The 24,457-nt window shown below is 39.5% G+C and overlaps 1 long non-coding RNA gene and 1 pseudogene across 2 annotated transcripts in view; both read left to right on the top strand.

Moving 5' to 3' along the window:
* The window catches only part of LOC144828301 (GTPase IMAP family member 7-like), a 130,421-nt pseudogene extending 124,535 nt beyond the window's left edge, over positions 1-5,886 (top strand). The window contains exon 3 of the transcript XR_013610419.1: positions 570-5,886. The product of XR_013610419.1 is annotated as a GTPase IMAP family member 7-like (transcript). The remainder of the gene's footprint in view (positions 1-569) is intronic.
* Positions 5,887-8,372: 2,486 nt separating this feature from the next.
* On the top strand, positions 8,373-23,570 carry LOC144828302 (uncharacterized). The gene is made up of 2 exons (XR_013610420.1): positions 8,373-12,002; positions 18,756-23,570. It is a non-coding gene; the product is annotated as an uncharacterized LOC144828302 (long non-coding RNA).
* The last annotated feature ends 887 nt before the right edge of the window (positions 23,571-24,457 follow it).

The following is a 24,457-nucleotide window of genomic DNA, read 5'->3' as shown; positions in this document are numbered from 1 at the left end:
TTGATTGATCATGTCGATGAAGTTGCTTCTAGCATTTGCTTTGTTACTCGATGCTTTGCTGCTGCTGCTGGATCCCTTAATAGGGGACATCAGTTGTGGCAAATCCTTGAGGCTGAACGTTTTCAACTGCCGGAAGAGCTCCTTGTCAAGACCAGGGACATTGTGACAAATTCCTTTAAGGTCACTCTGCTGTGAATTATGATCCATTGCCAATGGTTTGGGGGTATGATTAGATCTATGGTTTGTATTCAAAGTACCATCAGAGAGTCTTTTTGATGAAACGGCTGTATCTCTTCATAACGCCCGAACGATCTCTTTCTGGAGGGGGGATTCTGGGTTTGGCATAGGCTGTTAAGGGGCTCCTTATATGTATCCTAAGTATAATAAATTTAGAAATATAACCCCTAGATACGTCATTTGCTCATTATCATGATATCAGATGTTGTTAATTAAGATGTATTTAATGAAACCCAAACAAAACGGGCTACTGTAAGTATAATAATGACAGTTGTATTATGCATGGTGTCATTATCATACAAGAATCACTCACTCTTGCTTTCTCTTGTCAGGCCGCCCTCAGAATCAATGCCAGGAGGGGAAAGAGCTGAGGCTAATTCTTGTTGGAAAAACCGGAGCTGGGAAAAGCGCCTCCGCCAACACCATCTGGGGAGAGAAGAGTTTGAGTCCAGACCCTCAGCAACGTCAGTGACCGAGGACTGTAAGGTGGCGAGCTGTAAATTTAATGGCGAAGACCTCAAACTCGTCGACACTCCGGGGCTCTTTGACACAAATATTTGTAACATGAAGATAATTCAAAAGGTGGCCGAGAACGTCGTCCTCAGTGCCCCGGGGCCTCACGCCATCATCCTGGTGCTGCAGGCGGGGCGGTTCACCCCGGAGGAGAGGGAGGCTGTTGCATTGCTGCGGGATCTCTTTGGACCCGGGGCGGAGAAGCACATGATGGTCCTGTTTACCCGGAAAGAGGATCTGGAAGATGAGTCCTTGCAGGACTTTGTGAATGCTTCTGACGGGACGTATAAAGATCTGATCATCAACCCTGAGCGGCCTTACTGCGCTTTTAACAACAGAGCAAAAGGAGAAGAGGCGGAGCAGCAGAGGCGGGAACTGTTTGACATCATTAAAAGCATGGTGGAAAGGAATAAAGGGGGGTTCCACAGACATGAAATGTATGAGAGGGCGCAGAAGGCAGTGCAGGAAACAGAGGAAGAGATAAGGAAAGGGATCCAAGTAGAAGCAGAAAGGAAGAAAGATGAAATACTGCGTGATCAAATGCGAAAGATGGAAAACAACAGTAAAATAACACCGGAGGAGGATGCGAAAATAAAGGAAGAAACTGAAAAGAAATTGGCAGAAAATGAACAATTTATGAATGCTGAACTACAAAACGCTCGAAAGGAAGCCGAGGCTCAAGTTATCTGGAGCATAAAACACGCAGTTAAAGTAGGGGCTGAAGCGGGAGCTCTGACAGGGGGGCTTGCATCTGGGTGTGTAGGAGGGGCTGTCACTGGGGCTGTGTTGGGTCCTGTTGGTGCAGTTCTGGGAGCGCTAGTAGGAGCAGCAGTTGGTACTACCTTAGGGTCAGGTGTCGGGTGGTGGCAGGCGCTGTTACTGTATACTTCAAGAATATTTTAAGTAGAGCTGAGTGTGAGAAGTGACGTCTTTCTGGACGCCTTTTTCTTTTTTTATGTTTAAGAAGTTTTTATTGGATTTTCAATTACATGAAACAGGGGAGAAATTTAGGACAGCACAATGAAGTTAAAAAAATAATATTAAAAAGAGCATATTATAAAACATAGGTAAATAAATCGCAAAAAGGTTTAATAGAGGAATATTATTAGAGATAAGAGGGGGAGGAAAGAAGAGGAAGGAAAAGGTAAAGATAGGAAAGAGAGAAAAAGAAACAAAGGGTACAAAAGGTCTAAAAGAATGTAGGAGAATGATATAAAAGAAAAGAAAGAAAAAAGATAAAACTAGTGTACAGGAGTAGGAATAGAGAGATAAGTTGTAAAGGGTAACCAAAGAAGATCAGACTTAATTTTTTGAGAGATAGAAATGGAAGAAACATTAGCAATTCTATGCTCATCACAAATAAAATTCCCCCAAGTTAATGAGGACATTTTAGAATTATCTTTCTAGGTACCTTAAAGGCTAATGCTATAAAATGGTCAAATAACAAGGAAACAGAAGCTGAGTCATCAACATCAGGTGATAAAGAACCTAGAAAAACATTTTGTAACGATAGAGTAATATCACACTTAAACATTTTCATGCATGTAGACCAAACAGATTTCCAAAATGCTAATACAATAGAGAAATCATATCTTTAGAGCAGGACCAGCATAGAGGAGAAGTAGAAGGAGAAAACTTAGAAATATAACAGCTCTATTATAAATGAAATAGAGAGATTGGGTGATACGAGCAGCAGCAGAAACTTTAAATAACTTAGACCACAATTTATCCCAAGTTGTAACAGGAGAAGAAATAGTCAAATCAGCTTCCCATGCATTTTCAATAGGAGATTTGGATCTCTCAGTAACATTTGATAACAAAAACTTACATACAAGAGCAGCCTTCGGTCTGTGTGTGGGAAATAAAAGATATAAAGGAGAAGGTGGGGGTAAGAGAAGGTACATCAGCTGGAAGGTCAAAAGTGTCTAATTGTGATTGTAAGGCATTGGAAAATATATTATATTCATGAATAAAAGAGTCAGGTAAATTATATTGTACTTGTGGAGTGGGAAAAGGAATAACAGAATTGCGGAAAATCAGTTGGTAAACAAAAATAATTCCCTTCTCTTTCCAGAATTTCTAGTAGAATGATTTACCTTTATATTTAAGATACTTATTATACCAAATTATAGAGGATAGAAAACACTGAAAAGGAGCGAAAACATTAGAAAATGTAGTATATAATAAACTCTGGGAATATTTTAAAATAGGTTTACTTGACAGAAAGGTGCTATTGGACATAAAAAGTACATCTTGAAAAGGAAACTCTTTTAGTAATGAGCGTTCAAAAACAATCCATCTAGGTATAGGGATGTCTGCAAAATCATAGGATAGAGCAAAGGATTTTTTAATGAGAAAAGCTGAGTGGTATGCTCTAAAATTAGGAAAGCATACACCACCCTCAGACTTAGGATGAATAAGTCTGGTAAGGGCAATACGTGGGTGTTTGTTGTTTCATAAAAATGTTATGCACTTGGAATTAATTTGAGAAAAAAAGAAGATGGGAATTTGGACAGGTAGCATAGACAATGTATAGAGTACATGAGGTCCAATCATCATTTCAATAGTATCTAACATACCCCACCAGGAGAGATACAAGGGAGACCTAGTAAGAAGAAGTGATTGAATTTTGGCAAGTAGCACTTTGAACGTGTGTTTAAGTGTGGTGGACATAGAGGTGGAAAACCAAACACCAAGATACTTGATTTTTGTGGGACGCCAAGCAAAATTAGTATCATTATACATATATTGGTAACATATGATGTCTAAGGGTAACACTTCAGTCTTTGAGAGGTTTAATTTATAACCGGAAATATTGGAATATAATTGGACCTCCTCCAAAAAAGGTGGAAGGGAGTCAGTGGGATTTGACATATATATTAAGATATCATCGGCATAAGCAGATATTTTGGTTTCAATGGAGTTAAGAAGAAAACCTGAAATATGTGAGTTAACACGAATACGCTCCAGGAAAGGTTCAAGGCATACAACAAATAATAAGGGTGAAAGTGGGCACCCCTGTCTTGTACCACTGGATAAGGAAAAACATTTAGAAAAATGATTATTAACAAAAACACTAGCACAGGGACATGAATATAATAATTTAATATATGAAATAAAAATAGGACCAAAACCAAACCATTGGAGAGTTTTAAACATAAATTGCCAATTAATCCGATCAAAGGCATTTTCGGCATCTAATGAAAGTGCTGCAAGAGGTGATTTGTATTTGTTAGCATATGAAATAATATTTGCGAACATGCGTGCATTGTCTGAAGCTGCCAATCTACCTTTCCCAAATCCGACTTGGTCAGTTTTAACCAAGAGAGGAATAATTGTTTCAAGTCTTGATGCAAGAATCTTGGCAAATATCTTACAGTCATAATTTATTAATGATATAGGATGACAGTTGTTACAATGAGAGTGATATTTATCTGGTTTGGGGATTATAATAATTAAGGCATCCATAAAGGAGCCAAAAGCTTTAGCCTCTGTAATAAAGGAATTAAAGAATGCAAAAAGGCGAGGGACAAAAATGGAGGAGAAGGCAGTTTAAAATTCACCAGATAAACCATCAGGGCCCGGTGCTTTTCATTTTTTAAAATATTTAATGGCATTAATATTCTCTTGAGAAGTGATCTTTTTTTCTAATGCATTGAATTCATCAGGAACAGAAGGTGGAGAAGGGAGGTCTGAGAAAAAGGTGCCTACATTTGAGAAATGTGTCATCAGTATAAAGAGATCCATAATATTCATGAAAAACCTCGGCGATATCTTCATCTGATGACACCATTGTTTTAGTAGACTCCTTAAAAATAGGACCAATGTTTTTACGTTCAGATTTAATTTTCAAATAATTGGCCAACATTTTACCTGCTTTATTTTGACCACCATGATATTTGAATTTAATTTTGAGAAGAATGTTACATGCTTCAAACGTTACCAATTTGTTGAGTTCAGACTTGGCCTCAATTAATTTATGGAGGGTGGAAGGTGAAGTAGAGGTAAAATAAGTATGTTTTAGCAATTTAAGATGATGTAATTGGTCATAATATTTTTTTCGCATTACTTTCTTCTTATGTGAGACATAAGAGATGATGAAGGCATGAAATGAAGCCTTGAATGCATGCCAATTATTAGAAATTGAGGTCTCCATTGGATTATTAAAATGAAAAATCCATTGATAAAAGTGGTGGCGTCTTTAACGTAAACAGTGTCAGATAATAAAAAATTATTACGTTTCCAGCAACTAATTTGGGGGATGTAAGTGAGAGGTCAAGTACAGCATGGACGTGGCATGATCAGAAATTAAAATGTATTCAATTTCTGAAGATTGAATAGAAGGGAGGAGGGATTTACTAACCAAAACATAGTCAATCCTAGAACAGGTGTGATAAACATTGGAGAAGAAAGTATATTCAAGTAAGTCAGGATTACATGTCTTCCTATATATATATTGGTCGAGAGGCAATGGCTGATTGAAAAGCTTTGTGAGATTTATCAGGGTTAAATTTACATTTGGATAGTCTATCAGAGAAGGGATCGATCCATTGGTTAAAATCGCCAGCAACAGCAATATTAGGACAATCTGTGGAGGAGAGTAGAATTTTAATGTCATTCCAAATCTTAGGATCTGGTTTAACAGGACCATAGATATTCAGCAAAACTAGGGTCTCGTTATGTATGACAACCTTTGCCATTACCCATCGTTCATCACCATCATTCTGTGTTGACACAATTTGTACATGCAATGACTTGTGAAATAATATAGCAACACCCCCTTTTTTACTAGAAGCAGGAGAAAAACAACTTGCCCCACCCAATGTCTTTTCAATGTAAGCGACTCTGTGTCAGTACAAATGAGTATCTTGGAGAACAGAAACCTGAGAATCAAGCTTGGATAAATGAGATAGTACTTTTTGTCTTTTGATGGGATTTACCAGACCACGGATGTTCCACGAGACAAACTTACACATAATGGAGGGTTAGGAGGGTAAAACACAAGTTGAGTTGATACACATCAGGAGTGGAGCTACAAAAATAAAACACCACACATGAGAATCAGATAAGGAAAACATTGCAAAAAAACACACAGAACCAATATATGCAGACAAGAAGTTAGGTAGAATTAACAAATGAAGGAAAATAAACAAGAGGAGAAGAAACAATAAGGAGAGAGAGAAAGAGGAAAAAGGAAAGAAAAGAATTGAGAAACAGAAGTAAAGACAGAAAAGAGATTGAGGAGGGAAACAAACATACAGATCAAGGCAAAACAACCAGATCTGTAGAAAGAATGGAAAACAGTGAAGATGGAGCATAGTGACGCAAGGTAGTGAGGACCTAAGCAATAAGAATAAAAGAAATGATAGAACAAGAACCTCAAACGAATGAGAAACAAAAACAAAAAAAAGAAGAAAACAATTTGCGTCAGAGAAAAATAAAGAGGGCATAACAAATTAGATCAAAGAGGCAACAGTGGTATGTTAGAAAAGTCAGGTGTTAGTATCCATTCTATTGGAAGAGAAACTGTGAAGAAAAAATTTGAGTTTTTCTGGATCATCAATGGAGCGTGAATGACCATCATGAGTAATCCTGCAGAGACGTGGATGAAGTATGCAATAATAAATATTGAGATGTCGCATTTGAGGGCGCAGGGCGAGGAATTCTTTGCGACGAGCATTAGTTGCATTAGAGGCATCCTGCGAAATGAAAATATTATGACCAGACCAAATAAGACGACGTTTCACTTTAACAGCCTTCAAAATAGACATTAGTTCCGTAAATTCCAAGAAGAGCATAATGATGCCTCGAGGTTTCAAAGCAGTGGAGTTTAGGCATCCCAAACGATGAGCTCTTTGTATGTTAAGAGGAGAAGTTGAAGGCGGAAGATCTAGAAGCTCAGGTTGGAATTTTCGAAGAAACAGAACCATATTTGAACCTTCAACATTTTCCTGAAGTCCATACAGGCGTAAGTTGTTCCTACGATTTTGGTTGTCAAGATCCTCTGTGTGGATTTTCAGTTTATGAATTTCTTGCTCTAACATTGGGATCTTTATAGCTACGTCCTGTATGTCACTGACACGTTGTTCCAATTCTAACACTTTACCTTATTAATAATAATAATAATAATAATAATACTGAGCTTATAAAGCGCCTGGTTACACTAGCCAGTGTGTCCCCGTGCTGTGCCGCTGAGGAACCCATCCTGGACTGTTCCTGTGAGGTACCCACTCCTGGGCACCCCAAGGTGAAACCAGGCATCCTAGCGGTAGGACCAGTGTTGGAGATTAAGCAAGCTATTGCCCAGGGTTGCAGAGTGGGACCCATGATTAGAGTAGGCACCGAGGCGAGAGAATTATCGGGTCCGAGGACATTGAGCTCAAGACCCTGCCATGACGGGAATTGAACCCTGGTCCGGGCCAGACCTCTGCATCAGAGTCTGCCGCTCTAACCAGTGAGCCACACTTCTTGGTATGAAAGTGAGCCACCTTCCATACCAATCCATCTCTCCTCAATTTGTTTTAGCTTTTCATTTGTTGTAGACATAAATGGTTGAAGGCCTCGGAATTCGTCTAAGATAAAGTCCAGAACCGGGTTTTGAGATGAATGAATAGGAGACGGTGGATCATTTTTGTGTCTCTTTGGTTTTGTACCAGTAACAGAGGCTCTGGCAGAATGAGCATCATTGGCCATTGTAACTCGAAAAAGAGACACCAAAAAAAAGAAAATTGCATAGGATACTCAAGAATAATCCAATAGTAATGGAACAGAGGATAATAGTTACCTCGAGATGTACAGGCACAATTCCCAAAGAGAAAAAACATCAATGAAAATGGTTATTTCATTTGACAGGAACATAATGGAAAACACGTGTAGTGAATTAGCATTCATGCTAGCTTGAGGAATGCTTTTTACTGAAGGAATGACGTCTTGTCAAAAGAAGTAGAAACACACATTGGAATGAAATATATGCCAGAAGAACTAAAGCCTCATAAGTCCATTATGCAAAAATGTAGTCACAAAACCATCAGGTGGAAGCGTGCCTGGCAATACTTGTAACTTAAAATAGACGTGCTGAGGAGGAAACGCAAGCGCAGCAACCTAAAATGGCGGCTGCCCATGTCTCAGATAGTAGTGAAATTACGGCTGTCCGTAGCGCGGAGGTTGGGGCATGTAGGCAGTCCAGAAGCGGTCCATAACCTCACCACATGGTTCGATAGCGATGACCGTCTCTCTAGCTAATAAAACAAAAGAAACAAGGTTAGAAAAGTGCTGCAGAGCTCCGCTGAAGATCGGAGCTCATGCTGGATCCGCCATTTTGCCACGGCGTCCAAGCCACGCCCCCCTGGATGCCCTTTTCTAAACATTTTTTTTTTAGTCATTATCTGTTTAAATCCCACCTCCCATCCTGACCATAGGCTGCAGCATGAGCGTGTTGGAACCCTCCATGAGATTGTTGCCACCTGTTTAGTTTGTGCCCAGGGTCACAGGTGATATGCACCAACACTCCTGTCTGAGGAGTAGGCTTTGGTATGGATCAAAAACCATAAAGGCATACAAAGAGGAAGAAAAGGACTGGAAATCAGTGCCAAAGGGAGGAATTAGAGATGCAAAAAGGAAATGGATTCTAAAGACCCATTGAATGCTGCAGCATCAGTAAGGCATCAGATCCTGGCATGTGCTTACTAAACAACTGGTTACAAGTGCAACCACTGCTTAATTTGAGCTGGTTGTTGCAGATGGGGATCATGAGCACTCTTTTTTAGGAAACTGTACTTACATGTCTCATCAGACTAGAATTCTGTCCTTCAGTTGCACAGGCCCTGGGCTTGGCAGACAAACGTTGGGCCTCAGCACTGATTCTTTTACGAAAACTAGGACACTATAGATCACGTTTGTGTGTCCGACAGTCCATCAGCAGCGCGAAGAAGAGAAAAAACAAGCAGGCTGGGACAGGCCAACAAACGTCACTGTCCCGTAGACCATCATCGGTGCTACCCGAGTCTCTGGCTCCATCCTTGCGCGGTTAATACTGTCTCCTAAAGTATAAAATGGATTCTTAAATGCTGGTAATGACTTTTACTTTTCCTCTCTTGTAGAAAAGCTGCTTCATGCAATTGCTATTATCATTTAATTATGTCTAATAGCATTGTCTAACAGCAGACACTTTCTTTGCTTCATAACTTTAATCAACCACTTAAACAGAGAGACATAACACATTTTGCTTTCCTCTACAATGCTCCACATTTTATGAGAATGAATGTATCTACTTATATACTGCAAATATATTTCCTCAATATTTTTTTTATGGAATCTGTATTCTGCATATATGTAATAAACTGAAATTGAAATGGAGTCTTTCCTATTATTACTTGTCAATGTTTTTTGAAAAAGTCCCTCTGTGCTAGTTCCAGTGCCAGTACCTCAAGTGCTATAAACTGCTGGTCCCGCTCAGCAGCAATCGTCTCTCAAACAGACGATGCTTCTTCATTTTCATGCTGAGCTTCTGTTCTAAAAGACCATCATGTGCATGGCCTGCCCCCACTACCTCTGCTCCCTTTTTCAAAATGCTGTAATTTGTATACACCAGGGGCATTTTACAGAGAGTGCAACAGGCATGTGTGCCTGCTTTCTGCTCCCCCAGGGCTGACGCATATACTTGTGCTGTTCCTTCTCTAATACAGATAGCGCTAGAGCTCATGTAGTGCCAGCTCTATCATTAGAGATCATTTCCTCATTTGCATGGGTGTGTGAACCACTTTGCCTCTGCGCCCACACTATGTTTTGTCTGCCGGATCAGAGGCAAACATACCTTTAGAAGGTGCACTGACTATGTACCACAAAAAGGTGGCGCACTTTCAGTATGCTTCCTAAAGGCACCACTTTCTAGGGCAGGGGTCTTCTAACTTTTTGATGCTGAGAACCCCTTGTCAAACCTTTTTAGGAGTAAGGCCTCCCTCCTGAAAAAAGTTTCCAGAACCTGGTACTCCTCATCATCGACAACCATAAACGCCCCAAATTCTCACGCAAAATCATTTTTACAATGGGGAAATAATAATAAACAGTGTTTAGCAAACCAAAGGTCAGAGAGCGTGGGGGCGTGGTCAAAGGTGTAGCTAAAAATAAAGGTCCTCATTTATGAAGTATTGGGGTAGGGCAGCGCTGCCAGTCGTCTTGCTACGCTACCCTACGCCAATGTCGAAGGGCAGGAATGCAATTGTAAATAACAAGGACCCCCTGAATGTGGATCAATTTCCTGTGTCAGGGCAAAAAGTACAATGACAAATAACAATCCCAGGCAAAACAGAATTCAACAAGGCAATGAGGACCAGCAAAAAACAAATAAAACTTTACTAGAGAGGGTTTTGTATCAAAACAATCAGAGAAATTAATAATTTTCCTAATACAAATTGATTAAAAAAAGGGAGATATGTGTATTTTGATAACGGTTTACAATGTAACAAAAATACGTAAACTACAATTTAGAAAGATGTCAAGGGTGGGGTAGTGACGGTTTCTTCAACTTGTTTCGACACAAGGTGTAACTTTAGCCCCAAGTGATGAACCACTCAACAGTCCATATCTGATTGTACATCCAGTAATCCTGTGCTTTCTAACTCCAGATCCCTTACGATGGGAGGTGGTCTGATTTTGCCTAAATATCCAACAGAAGGCCCCTCCAACTTTGAGTTTATTCGATATTTTCTCCTCATCTCATCATGATGCTCAAAGCATCTACTTCTTCAGTTGTTCATTTCTGTACATCTTTAAGCAAAGCATTAATCCGTGATGCTGAATGTGACTTCTAGCCAGAGCTATGTGAGCTGGCTTTATCCAGTATCAAAGATATACATCGTTTTGAACATTAGGGTGCTGAATCCACCCCAATAAACATACCACAATGTTTAGAGGAATTAGCCTGCCTGCTATTCTGGCTAATAAGTATCAGAACCCTTGGATCTTAGGGCAGCTCCAGGCCATTTAATAAAAATCCGCCTGCATCTGCCCACATCTGGGACAAGAATCAGTAGTTGCAAAGGAACAACCTGGTGATTCTATGAGGGCAGAGTAGGTCTGAAGTAGATAGATTTATTTATTTATTTATTTATTTATAGGTTTGTAACGCGCCGGAATCACACCCGAAGGTGTATCTCCGCGCAGTGCTGTCGGAGGGTGCAAGGAGAGGTAGGCTCTAGTACTGAAATAGAGTGGTCTTAAGACTCTTCCTGAAGATTGAGTGGCTGGTACACTGCCTAAGGGAGAAGAGAAGGTTGTTCCACAGACGTGGACCCATAACAGAGAGGGCACGTCCTCCCTGTCTGGTCTTGCTGAATCGGGGAATCTGCAGTAAAAGCTGGTTACTAGAGCGCAGGTTGCGTGAGGGGCGATGATGGACAAATTTGTCAGCTAGATAGGACGGCCCTAGATTATGCAGACTTTTGTGCACCACGCAGCAGGTCTTAAATTCCACCCGTTTCCGGATGGGCAGCCAGTGGAGCAGTTTAAGAAGGGGCCGGGATGGAGTTCTGGGAGGGGCGTTAGTCACCAAGCGTGCTGCGGTGTTCTGTACTACTTGGAGTTTGTTTAAAACGCCCTCACTTGCCGCTAGGAGAAGACCGTTACAGTAGTCCAGGTGACTCAACACGAGAGCCTGAACCAAGGTCTTCCTCGAGCTGTCGGGGAGGAGAGGGAACACCTTCCGAAGGAGGCTCAGATTATCTGAGTGTATTTGAATCAGGGACTTCTTGTAACAATCTTGGGATAACCCGGTGGGCCAGCTCATTCAACCTTTGCATATTCTCTTCCTGTATCTTCACTGTAAGTATCTAGATGTAAAAGGCAGCTTCCATCTACATGTGGAACATCATCACAGCTTGCCAATAGTTCCCGGGATCAGTACATTAGTGAGAAATACAGAATTAGTGTGCTCCAAATCCTCCTCTTCCTATGTGCAACGCATGAGCTATGAATTGCCCAACCGTACTCCCAGTATCCTCACTTAGAGCCTCAAGGAAGGTTGAAACACTCTAATCCATGATTCAAGTAACCATCCAAGGTGCCAGTGGGATAGCATTCCCTCTAGGCAATTTATCAGACTTTGCAGAAATTGTACTGATAAAGTAGATTTTGAAAGACATGCCACAATCCTATAAGATAAATTGATGTGCAGGTATAGCCCAACAGATTGATTAGAAGAGCATACAGACAAGGAAAGTACTATAATAGAGAGAGCCTATTTGAAGATAGACAAGGCAATAAGGGTCTCATGTGACAAAAAACAACCTAGGCAACTAAAGATATGGAGGACAATGATTAATGTGAAGGGACACAAGCTGGCAATTATTCTGAAAGTACAATTTTATTCTCCAATTTAAAAACACAATAAACAGTGACAAAGAACAAATTTAAAAATATGTTAAGCAAGAAATTGTAATACAATGAAAATTTCATAAATCTGACATAGTGCATAAAATTAATTTATACAATGACTAATACATAATAAAAAACAAAAAGAGACAAAATATAATCAAATATTAAGAAATGAGTGGCCTAATGGTTCTCTACGCGCGTTTCGGCGACCAGCGCCTTCTTCTGGAGTTGCCACGTGATATTCTAAAAATAAAAAAAGTTATACAAAAAATACAATTATTTACAACTAATGATATGACAAGTTAAAAACAACTGTACTTATCATCAACAATACAGCCATAGTGTGAACCCTTTCATTTTACTAAATAACTAAATAACATAGTGCATTTAGTAGACCTATTTTGCCTTTGTTCATTTCCCTACTCATTCAGTTCCTTTCGGTGGAATAATGGTTAGTTATAAGGGTATTTACTATTCTCTATTATACATGCAAGGTGGTTACAGGAAGTTAACAGCCTAATTCTGTATTTCCTAAGACATATCAGTCATTATGGTTAGAACAGATAAATAAATACTTACACGTAATTGTGCACTGCGATTAATACGGTGCGGCTGATGTGACGTATCGTATTGTTGTCTTTATAAAACTTCAAGGCAGTCTTTGATAAAGCTTAGAAGAGATTTCAAAAATTATAATTAATTCTCTTCAAATGGGCACATATTTCTTTTAGAGGCTTTAGAAAGTCACACCTTACCATGATTATTTATTTAAAACTATGGATTAGAGAATTGGACCCATCAGGCTCATATTTTAACTTGCCTATTGGAGAGATTACAGATAGACAAGGCATATATCTATGTCAATACGTATTAGGGGTATAGTCAACCTAACTTACCCTCAATTTATGCGTCAAAGTACATTTATTTTTTCTTTTTCCAAAAGGATGTAGTTGGTGGCGTTTTAATGACGCTGAGTGATGGCTCCCGAATGTAGTTTAGATCAAATATAGTATATTGAAGGACCTCCCTACCTAAAAGAGGGGATATTAGAGATAACTATGAGACAAACCTGTGTTTGAGACAGGAATGCATTAAGGTCATGCAATATTTCAAAGTTGGACTTACTCGACATTCGACGACAGGGCTCCTTCACTCATTTGGAGAGATATGCAGACATGCAGACTGGCGTCTTGGTTTATATTCAATAAAATATTTTAAAAGATCTCCCTGCCTAGGAAAATAACAGACAAATTTTCGAGTTAAGATATACTGTTACGTTCTGGCGGTCAATTCACTATGAGGCCAAACAGGGAAGAATCAGGCGAGTCCATTGTAACTTACCCAGCAAAAGCCAGCAGAGCTCCTTAAATCCTTTAAAAAGATGCGACAAATTCGCGTTTTGTTCAGAGCGATGGATGACTCTTGACAAGTGCACACATTGGTGACTGATTTTATATCTATAAGAGAGATTCCTGCCTGTAAACAAATATACATATAAAATAGGACTTATTTTTATTCCCTATTGATGTTTTAAGTTAAGGGGCAAGGCGGGTCAAATTTGACTTACCCAGTGATAAGGAGCAGGCTCTTTTATTCACTCGCACTGCAAGGATTCGCGTTTTGATAGGATGACGTATCGTCAATAGTAAATGTTTTAAAAGATCTCCCTGCCTATAGGGAAACACACAGAGGATGGTTTTAGGAAAAAAAAAGGATATATTCTTATTCTTTTAGAGTTAAGTTAATCAATGGCCAGGGACGATCTGTCAAGACTTACCCGAGGATAAACGGCAGGGCTCCTTGATTCCCTCGAGATACTGCGCAGGTTACGTCCTGTGTCTCGACCGGTGGAGATGGTAGATGAGGTTTCTCCGTGGGTCTCTCGCTTTTATATTGGTATTTTTAATTCAAATCACCTTCAGCTGGAGGGATGTTTGTTTTGCGAGAGGGAGAAGTAGGACTACCATTGCTGAAAGGCTAGAGATAGATGACGGACTAACTAATTTCTGTTGTTTTAGAACGATCCATGGCATCCATTACTAAAAGGTGCACGGATCGCGACTGAAGATAATTAATGTACTGACTAGCTTATATTGTGTGTCCCAATCTTTCGCAATAATGCGCTATTGTCTAAATTTATGCCAAATGGGCTGATCCCTGCTAGAAAATGCAGTAGGACTGATATAAGGGGAATTGAAAAATGGTATTATTTGACACAAGAGAGAGAAGTGGGACTACCGTCACTGAAAGGCTAAAAATAGAGGACGGACTAGCTCACTTCTGTTGTTTCGATTGATCCATGGCGTCCATTACTAAGAGGTGCAAGGATCGCGACTGAACTTAATTAATGGACTAGCTAACTTTTGTTGTGGATCCTGATCTTTCGTGGCACTATTATCTGAGTTTTTACCCCATGGATTGGTCCGTGGTATAAAATGGAGAGGGACTAATAAAAAGAGAATGGTATTGTTTAACACAAAGTTGTTGGTGTGTTTACAATTGTTGGTCAAAGATATATATTTCTAGTGATTCAGACTTCATTTCCAATTTAGGATTGAACTCTGAAGCAACTAGAAGGCCGAAAAGGGGGAGGAGGGGGAAAAAACAGCCATTGCACAGACATAATTGTTTCTATTTATATACAAAAAGTGTCTGTTCTGTCTACAATATTTGCCCCTTTCGTTGAGTTAGTTGAAATGAGCAACAATCTAATTGTCAAAACTTTCATTTCTGGCAAGCGAACTAGACTTTCCTGATGGTGACAATAAAGATGGGTGGTCAATGTATTAATGAATGGCATGTTCCCATGGGATTTCGCTGTTCAATCCCTGACTGAAACAGTTAAAAACAAAAATCCAAAAGACTTCTCTCTTTTTCCTGATTGCAGTGCCGCCATTGGAATCCGGGGTATGTATCTTCTCTAAGATTCTCCACTTGAAGTCTTCTACACTATGTCCTTTTTCTAGGAAATGTTTCACCATCGGTGAAGTAATCCTTTTTGTTCTTATGGCGGAACGATGCTCATTAAGACGGGTTTGAATCATCCGTGACGTTTCCCCTACATATCCTAAGAGGCAAGGACATTGCAGAAAGTATATCACATTGGTTGTTCTGCAATTCCACATTTCTTTGGCTTTTTGTTGTATGGCCATTGTGGGTGAATTCCTCTCCTCTTAGGATATTATTACAGGATGTGCATGAGGAGCAAGGAAAGGTTCCTCTCACAGGATTGTTGTTTAGAATTGATCGTTGTGTCCAATTCTCTTCAACTGGGGTAGATTTGAAACGAGAATGGACTATATATTCTTTGATATTTTTATTTCTTTTATGGGCAAAAAGGGGTTAATAAAAGAAATAAAAATATCAAAGAATATATAGTCCATTCTGTAATAATATCCTAATATATATATATATATAATAAAACCCGTCTTAATGAGCATCGTTCCGCCATAAGAACAAAAAGGATTACTTCACCGATGGTGAAACATTTCCTAGAAAAAGGACATAGTGTAGAAGACTTCAAGTGGAGAATCTTAGAGAAGATACATACCCCGGATTCCAATGGCGGCACTGCAATCAGGAAAAAGAGAGAAGTCTTTTGGATTTTTGTTTTTAACTGTTTCAGTCAGGGATTGAACAGCGAAATCCCATGGGAACATGCCATTCATTAATACATTGACCACCCATCTTTATTGTCACCATCAGGAAAGTCTAGTTCGCTTGCCAGAAATGAAAGTTTTGACAATTAGATTGTTGCTCATTTCAACTAACTCAACGAAAGGGGCAAATATTGTAGACAGAACAGACACTTTTTGTATATAAATAGAAACAATTATGTCTGTGCAATGGCTGTTTTTTCCCCCTCCTCCCCCTTTTCGGCCTTCTAGTTGCTTCAGAGTTCAATCCTAAATTGGAAATGAAGTCTGAATCACTAGAAATATATATCTTTGACCAACAATTGTAAACACACCAACAACTTTGTGTTAAACAATACCATTCTCTTTTTATTAGTCCCTCTCCATTTTATACCACGGACCAATCCATGGGGTAAAAACTCAGATAATAGTGCCACGAAAGATCAGGATCCACAACAAAAGTTAGCTAGTCCATTAATTAAGTTCAGTCGCGATCCTTGCACCTCTTAGTAATGGACGCCATGGATCAATCGAAACAACAGAAGTGAGCTAGTCCGTCCTCTATTTTTAGCCTTTCAGTGACGGTAGTCCCACTTCTCTCTCTTGTGTCAAATAATACCATTTTTCAATTCCCCTTATATCAGTCCTACTGCATTTTCTAGCAGGGATCAGCCCATTTGGCATAAATTTAGACAATAGCGCATTATTGCGAAAGATTGGGACACACAATATAAGCTAGTCAGTACATTAATTATCTTCAGTCGCGATCCGTGCACCTTTTAGTAATGGATGCCATGGATCGTTCTAAAACAACAGAAATTAGTTAGTCCGTCATCTATCTCTAGCCTTTCAGCAATGGTAGTCCTACTTCTCCCTCTCGCAAAACAAACATCCCTCCAGCTGAAGGTGATTTGAATTAAAAATACCAATATAAAAGCGAGAGACCCACGGAGAAACCTCATCTACCATCTCCACCGGTCGAGACACAGGACGTAACCTGCGCAGTATCTCGAGGGAATCAAGGAGCCCTGCCGTTTATCCTCGGGTAAGTCTTGACAGATCGTCCCTGGCCATTGATTAACTTAACTCTAAAAGAATAAGAATATATCCTTTTTTTTTTCCTAAAACCATCCTCTGTGTGTTTCCCTATAGGCAGGGAGATCTTTTAAAACATTTACTATTGACGATACGTCATCCTATCAAAACGCGAATCCTTGCAGTGCGAGTGAATAAAAGAGCCTGCTCCTTATCACTGGGTAAGTCAAATTTGACCCGCCTTGCCCCTTAACTTAAAACATCAATAGGGAATAAAAATAAGTCCTATTTTATATGTATATTTGTTTACAGGCAGGAATCTCTCTTATAGATATAAAATCAGTCACCAATGTGTGCACTTGTCAAGAGTCATCCATCGCTCTGAACAAAACGCGAATTTGTCGCATCTTTTTAAAGGATTTAAGGAGCTCTGCTGGCTTTTGCTGGGTAAGTTACAATGGACTCGCCTGATTCTTCCCTGTTTGGCCTCATAGTGAATTGACCGCCAGAACGTAACAGTATATCTTAACTCGAAAATTTGTCTGTTATTTTCCTAGGCAGGGAGATCTTTTAAAATATTTTATTGAATATAAACCAAGACGCCAGTCTGCATGTCTGCATATCTCTCCAAATGAGTGAAGGAGCCCTGTCGTCGAATGTCGAGTAAGTCCAACTTTGAAATATTGCATGACCTTAATGCATTCCTGTCTCAAACACAGGTTTGTCTCATAGTTATCTCTAATATCCCCTCTTTTAGGTAGGGAGGTCCTTCAATATACTATATTTGATCTAAACTACATTCGGGAGCCATCACTCAGCGTCATTAAAACGCCACCAACTACATCCTTTTGGAAAAAGAAAAAATAAATGTACTTTGACGCATAAATTGAGGGTAAGTTAGGTTGACTATACCCCTAATACGTATTGACATAGATATATGCCTTGTCTATCTGTAATCTCTCCAATAGGCAAGTTAAAATATGAGCCTGATGGGTCCAATTCTCTAATCCATAGTTTTAAATAAATAATCATGGTAAGGTGTGACTTTCTAAAGCCTCTAAAAGAAATATGTGCCCATTTGAAGAGAATTAATTATAATTTTTGAAATCTCTTCTAAGCTTTATCAAAGACTGCCTTGAAGTTTTATAAAGACAACAATACGATACGTCACATCAGCCGCACCGTATTAATCGCAGTGCACAATTACGTGTAAGTATTTATTTATCTGTTCTAACCATAATGACTGATATGTCTTAGGAAATACAGAATTAGGCTGTTAACTTCCTGTAACCACCTTGCATGTATAATAGAGAATAGTAAATACCCTTATAACTAACCATTATTCCACCGAAAGGAACTGAATGAGTAGGGAAATGAACAAAGGCAAAATAGGTCTACTAAATGCACTATGTTATTTAGTTATTTAGTAAAATGAAAGGGTTCACACTATGGCTGTATTGTTGATGATAAGTACAGTTGTTTTTAACTTGTCATATCATTAGTTGTAAATAATTGTATTTTTTGTATAACTTTTTTTATTTTTAGAATATCACGTGGCAACTCCAGAAGAAGGCGCTGGTCGCCGAAACGCGCGTAGAGAACCATTAGGCCACTCATTTCTTAATATTTGATTATATTTTGTCTCTTTTTGTTTTTTATTATGTATTAGTCATTGTATAAATTAATTTTATGCACTATGTCAGATTTATGAAATTTTCATTGTATTACAATTTCTTGCTTAACATATTTTTAAATTTGTTCTTTGTCACTGTTTATTGTGTTTTTAAATTGGAGAATAAAATTGTACTTTCAGAATAATTGCCAGCTTGTGTCCCTTCACATTAATCATTGTCCTCCATATCTTTAGTTGCCTAGGTTGTTTTTTGTCACATGAGATTTTTACCCTGACCTAGGAACTACATTATCTATGTCTTCAGGGGGTCCTTGTTAAATATACGTTGCAAGGCAATAAGGGTGTCAATAATAGAATTGTCTGTGTAACCAATTTCTCTAATATGAGTAAGAAGCTAAAAAATGTAGTGAACAGAAGTTGGTCACTTTTAAATGTAGTAGGTGGTGAACAGCTACTAAAACCCATGTTTTCATACAGGAGAAACCATGTAGCATGGAGGTATAAAGAGGTGAAAGGTGCTCAACAAACAATCATCAGCGATGGGTCTATACTAGCTGGGAATTCCCCCTGTGGCACCTGTACCAGTTGCTATATGATTGTAAAGAGTAATAAGGTTTAGGTACATGGAGTGTCCCATGTGATAAACATGATGGCTTACTGCAGAACCCAAAAATGTGGTTTATCTAATTATTTGTGTGTGTGCCAAAAGATATGTGGGAGAAACCAACAGAGAGATGAGAATCAGAGTAAGTGAACATAAGTCAGCTATTATAATGGGGGAAAAAACGCCCCTCTAGTAGAACACTAGTTGGAGTGTAAACATGAAGATGATGAATTAAAATGGTTCATTCTGGAAAATGTAAGTAGTTCAAGATCTAGATAAAAGAGGAAACAAAGAGAACAGTATTATATGTCTAAATTTAGTATATATAATTACAGGCATAACAATAGAGAAGAATGGGAAAGAATAATTGGCTAATCCCTTTACATAATAATATAGGATGAGGAATACTGCAAAATAGTTATATGGTGTTATGACCTAAGGACAAATTGTTTCGTGATTTGAGCATTTCTTTCTTTATTTCTTTAATTTTGTGTTTTATAGAATGCAGACTTGACCCGTTAGGCTATCAGAGCACTTTACAGGACTCATAAAGTTGTTCACATATGGGAGAGCCATACTTACAATATCCTGTACAAAAGTTAGATACGGGAAAAAGAGTTGTCCCAGTAAATAATATTAGGGATTGATAAAAATAAATAGACCATGTTATTGATATGGTTGCTGTGTTTTTTTATTTAATATAAAGTCAGTGAGATAGTGAAATGAGAAAATAACTTAATTTGTTGAACCTGGACCTGATTCTATATTGGCCGACATAGAGTGAAGGGATCTGAATACGTATGTGTGTATGACATGTGAACCAGCAGTACATATAGTAAAAGGTAAAAAGTTAAAATGGTGGCCATTTACGTATGATAGATGAGGGAATACTAAGCTGTCACGGTGAGTAGACAGGGGAATGGATCTTTGTAGTAATGGGAAGGAAAGACAATGGTGACATACTTGGTCAGAGGTTATCTTGACAAACCTCGTGGGCCACAGTATGACAGGCAGAGGTTATGCCATCTGTTGTGGCAATAGACATGGGGGAAGGTCTGCAACAAGGGAGTAATGTTCTACCAACACACATGACTATCGGTCTACTTTGGAGTATAAAGAAACCATAAGTAGAATTAGAAAATTGGAATGTTGGGAGATCCATTGCAGACAATGGAGTGCTCCCTGCTTCTACGGGCCGGTAAAGGCCCGCAGAGCAACATTACAATGTTCTACAAAGGCTTCTCGAAGCTCGAGGGGATTTATATCCCCTCGAGCTTCGAGAACCTGTTGTTTAATTTGTTAGAACATTCTGCCCTCTTGTGGCAGAATGTTCTAATAGCCTTATAGCCCTTCGTAGCAGGGCTATACCGGCTATTAAAACCCGCTGTCTCGTTAAACGCCCGAGCCGAAGATTCAGCGGGCCTTTAATAGCCGGTATAGCCTGCTACCGCGGGCTATAAGACTATAATAAGGTACGCGGAGATTAATGTAGGATGAAGGCAATTCGTAGTTTAAATTTCAGCCATAAAATAATATGAAGGAGCATTATAAATTGAGGTCTTGTGGTGATCAGTGGATTATGTAATCATTTAATGTTAAGTAACCATATGGGCTATGTAATATGGGTTAGGGAAGTAATAGTTTATACTTCCCCTTAGGAGGTCGCCGGGTTTTACAGACTCAGAGTACGGTTGGATTTTGAATCCGTATAAAATATACGCAGGGGCAGATTTACAAGCCCCTTGCGCCTCATTTACGCCGCCGTTGCGTCACTTTTGTGATGCAGCGGCGGCGCAAATCCTGCACCACGGTGCGGGGGATGCTTACAACGTGACGCATCGAGGAGATGCGTCACGTTGTAAAGCCCTGCGCCAGAAGGAGGCGTTCCTGCGCATGGAGAGGGCGTTCCGGCCCAGGAACGCCTCCTAATAGTGGCTGAGTGAAATCTACAAGATTTCACTCAGTCACTTTTAGGCCCATGCTACTTCAAAACCCTGTGCTTTCCTGAAGCAGGCGTAAGGATTGACGCAGCATTAACTAGATAGGGCCCCCATAGCATTGCTGGAGCTGCGTCGTACTTGCGACGCAACTTCAGCAATGCGCTACTTTTACGGCACATATGTGTCACGCATCTATGCCGTTTTTGCCCCATGGTGCGCCGCATTGTAAATGCGGTGCATCCATGATGGCGGAGCTGTGGCGTATAATAACTGGCGCATCCCTGCTGATTTGCAGGGATGCGCCAGTTATTGTACATATTCCCCGCAGTTTGTAACCGGTGGAAGAACTGTTAGATGAGGAATGGATAGCCCGGTCCTGTATTTAGCTATAAATTGCGAGTTTACTTTAGAAATGTAGACATGATTTAATCTCAAGCAGAAGAATGATTGATCCTGAATAAAAATGAATTAAGATAAAAGAGAGACTGGGGTAAGAAGATATTGTAAGACTAAGAACAAAGTAAGATAGAAGAGAAACTGGGGGAAGAAGAGATTGTTAGAATTTATCAACCCTTATTTTCAGTATATATTGCATCAGTAGTAACAAGTGACAAGTACATAGAAAGACATGGTACAAGGACTGCTTCCTCTTCCAGGGAGGTAGGTGAGAGAGAATTGGAAGTATGCCCAGGCGGTGTCTTTTGATTTTTTCCTTCATCGTTATGTTAAATTCAGAACTCAGGTATGGTTGCGATGTGACAACACTGTAATTGTTGAGAACAAACCAGCCGCATGTCCTTTCTGCCACCGCTGATTTGTCGTTGAATAAAAAGATAGTTTTTGTGACTTACAGGATGACCTTTTTGAAGCTCGAGTGGGTTGTGAGGGTCTCCCATAGGTTATTTAGGCTTAGCTTTAATAAGGAGTCTTGGCGGTAAACTCTGGCTGGGGAGTTTTCCCTGAATGACAGTTTAGCCCAGAAGTGTGAATTTAGTGAGCCCTGCTCAGCTCCCTTTATCTTGTGCCAGCTTTTTAGGTATGCCCCCCCTTCTTGCCAGGGTCTGTTTCTGTAGTTTGGGAGGTGGAAGATAGCTCTGTGATGCTGGTGATGATTTTCTCCAGGACGATTGCATCCCTCCCTCGCATTTGGCTTGCTTCCATAAGTTAACATTGAAAAGAGCTTTGTCTGGAGGACCTGAAGTTGAGGATCCAAAGTAGAACCTGATAGTGCCTTTTTTAGGGGCTTCATGACTAATGTTGTAATAGATTTCCATCATAGGGCTTTCATCCGTGGTTTGTAGAAGCCTTTACTATCTAGTACGAGTACTATTTGTATTCAGTTGCTGGTTCTAGGCGATGTGTATCCAGATGTCAGTGCAGTTTTTTTCTTTTTGGTGTAACTTATTACCATTCTTTTCATTTTCCTTGAACTGGTTTGTAGAGCAATCTTGTGAGAGAACTCTTGAGTGGTGTTTAGTAAGTGCTGTAGTCCAATTGGAGTTTGGCTTATTAAAACCAAGTCGTCCTCATAGAGTTGGTTGGAAAGAGTCATGTTTACAAGTTTCGGGGTATGTGATATGCTTTTCCCCAACATCACGGATACATCCTACATAAAGAGATTAAACAAGGTACAGGTAAGACACACCCTTGTTTTAGCCCTTTAGTGGTGTTAATATGCATGGAAGGTGAGTCCCAGCTCCCAGTTTGAGTTTGACACAAGTGTTCATGTGTAATAATAATAACTGATGTAAAGAGGGCTGGAGGAATGGCCCATCTTTTCAGCTTCTGCCAAAGTCTTGCTGGGTCGACATGATCGAATGCTGAGCTATAATTGATGAGAAAAAAAAAATAACAATTCCTTTACAGTATCAATCAGTAATAATAAGGCCATGATATTGGATGCTGTTCCCATTTGTTTGCAGACGCCGCTATGGTTTGTTGGTGTAATGGATTTAGTCGAAGCCCAGGATATGATGAGTTATTCCAGGATTACTCCTCCATAGTATTTGGCCTCGTTGACAATCAAAGTGACAAAGCTGTAGTTTTTTGCATTGCCCTTGTTGCCCTGTTTGTAAATGGGGGAGATTGTAGATCCCTTCCAGGATTCCAGGATCATTTCTTTCTTCAGTATCTGTTTGTAGACCAGCACCAGGATTCTGCCTCCAATACAGGGGGCCTTTCTTGTACAGAATAGATGGAAACCCATTGGGTCCTGGGTGCCTTCTATCCTCGCTTTGGCTACTTGCCTCCCTCCTGATTTGGTGTGGTGTGATGCTGGGAGTTTCCTCCACACTGGAGAAAAAGATAGGGGATCTACCGTAAGAACCACCAAGTGCTGCATCAACAGTTATTTTTTTGTAATAAACCTTTTACAGAATTGAATGTATAATTTGATACAGAGAGTGATCATTAATGTTGATTTTTATTTGTATAATTCCTGTGAGCCAGATAAAATTATATGACCATGTATGACTGTTAAAGGCTTTTAAACTGTGTATTGTATTAATTATGTGAATAATGAATATTTTGTATTTATTCTGTATGACAACAATAAAAATAGGATGTACTTTTTTTAATTAAAGAAACAGTGATATATTGTTTTATATATTATGAGTACTGATGAATTTGTTGGTTAGTACATTCTTACTGAACCATTGAGATACATTTTTGGAATATACACTAGAATGGTTGGCACAAAAAGGAGTTGCTTGTGTTATGGTTAAAGCATTTAAAAACACCAATACATTAAATAAGTAAGACACAACACACAATACCAATACAAATCTAACATATACTAGTAGATTATCCTTTCATCAACAAATAGACACCAAAATGACAAACATCCAATGTAGGAAACTGGAGTTATGAGTTGTTAAAGAATAAACATTTACTAGTGTTTAAAAACATACAGTGCCACTTTTTGACATCTTGTTAAGCATGACTGGGACAAAGTCAATGTTTGAGGATAACTGCTACAGATACCCTATGCGGCAGGCCTCTGTCAAAATGTTAACTCTGCACTCAGAAACTTTTCTGAAGGATTTTCTCTCTTTCTAGCGGTGACCTCCAGCGACTGATTTTGATGCAGTGTCATCGGATTGCTTATACGCAAGGCCCCTGTCAAATCCTGGAAGTCTGGGGCTCTGTAGCTTTCAGTGGGACAAACCTGAAATCCAGGCCGGGTCCCAGTTGCAGATAGCTGGCTCGACTCTCGACGTCGAGTCTGTCACCTTATGGAGCTTTCTTTAAAAGTTGGTCCAAACCTCTCCAAAGTACTGGAACTTCTGCCTGAAGTTCCTTCTGAGGGTTCAAAGTGTTAAGGGACTGGAATCTCCTAAATGGGCCTTTGGTTATCTGGACTACAATTCCAACAAGGCACCTGGACAAATCCTTAGAAGTCAACTGTACACACTCCAGGATGATCACTCTTGATAGAAGATGCAGGTGGGCTCTATTAACCTGCAATTTTCAGAGAGTCCACAACTTAATC

This window comes from Lissotriton helveticus, chromosome 4_1 (genome assembly GCF_964261635.1).
Source record: "Lissotriton helveticus chromosome 4_1, aLisHel1.1, whole genome shotgun sequence".
Taxonomy (NCBI): Eukaryota; Metazoa; Chordata; class Amphibia; order Caudata; family Salamandridae; genus Lissotriton; species Lissotriton helveticus.
This window is presented reverse-complemented; position numbering and strand designations above follow the sequence as displayed.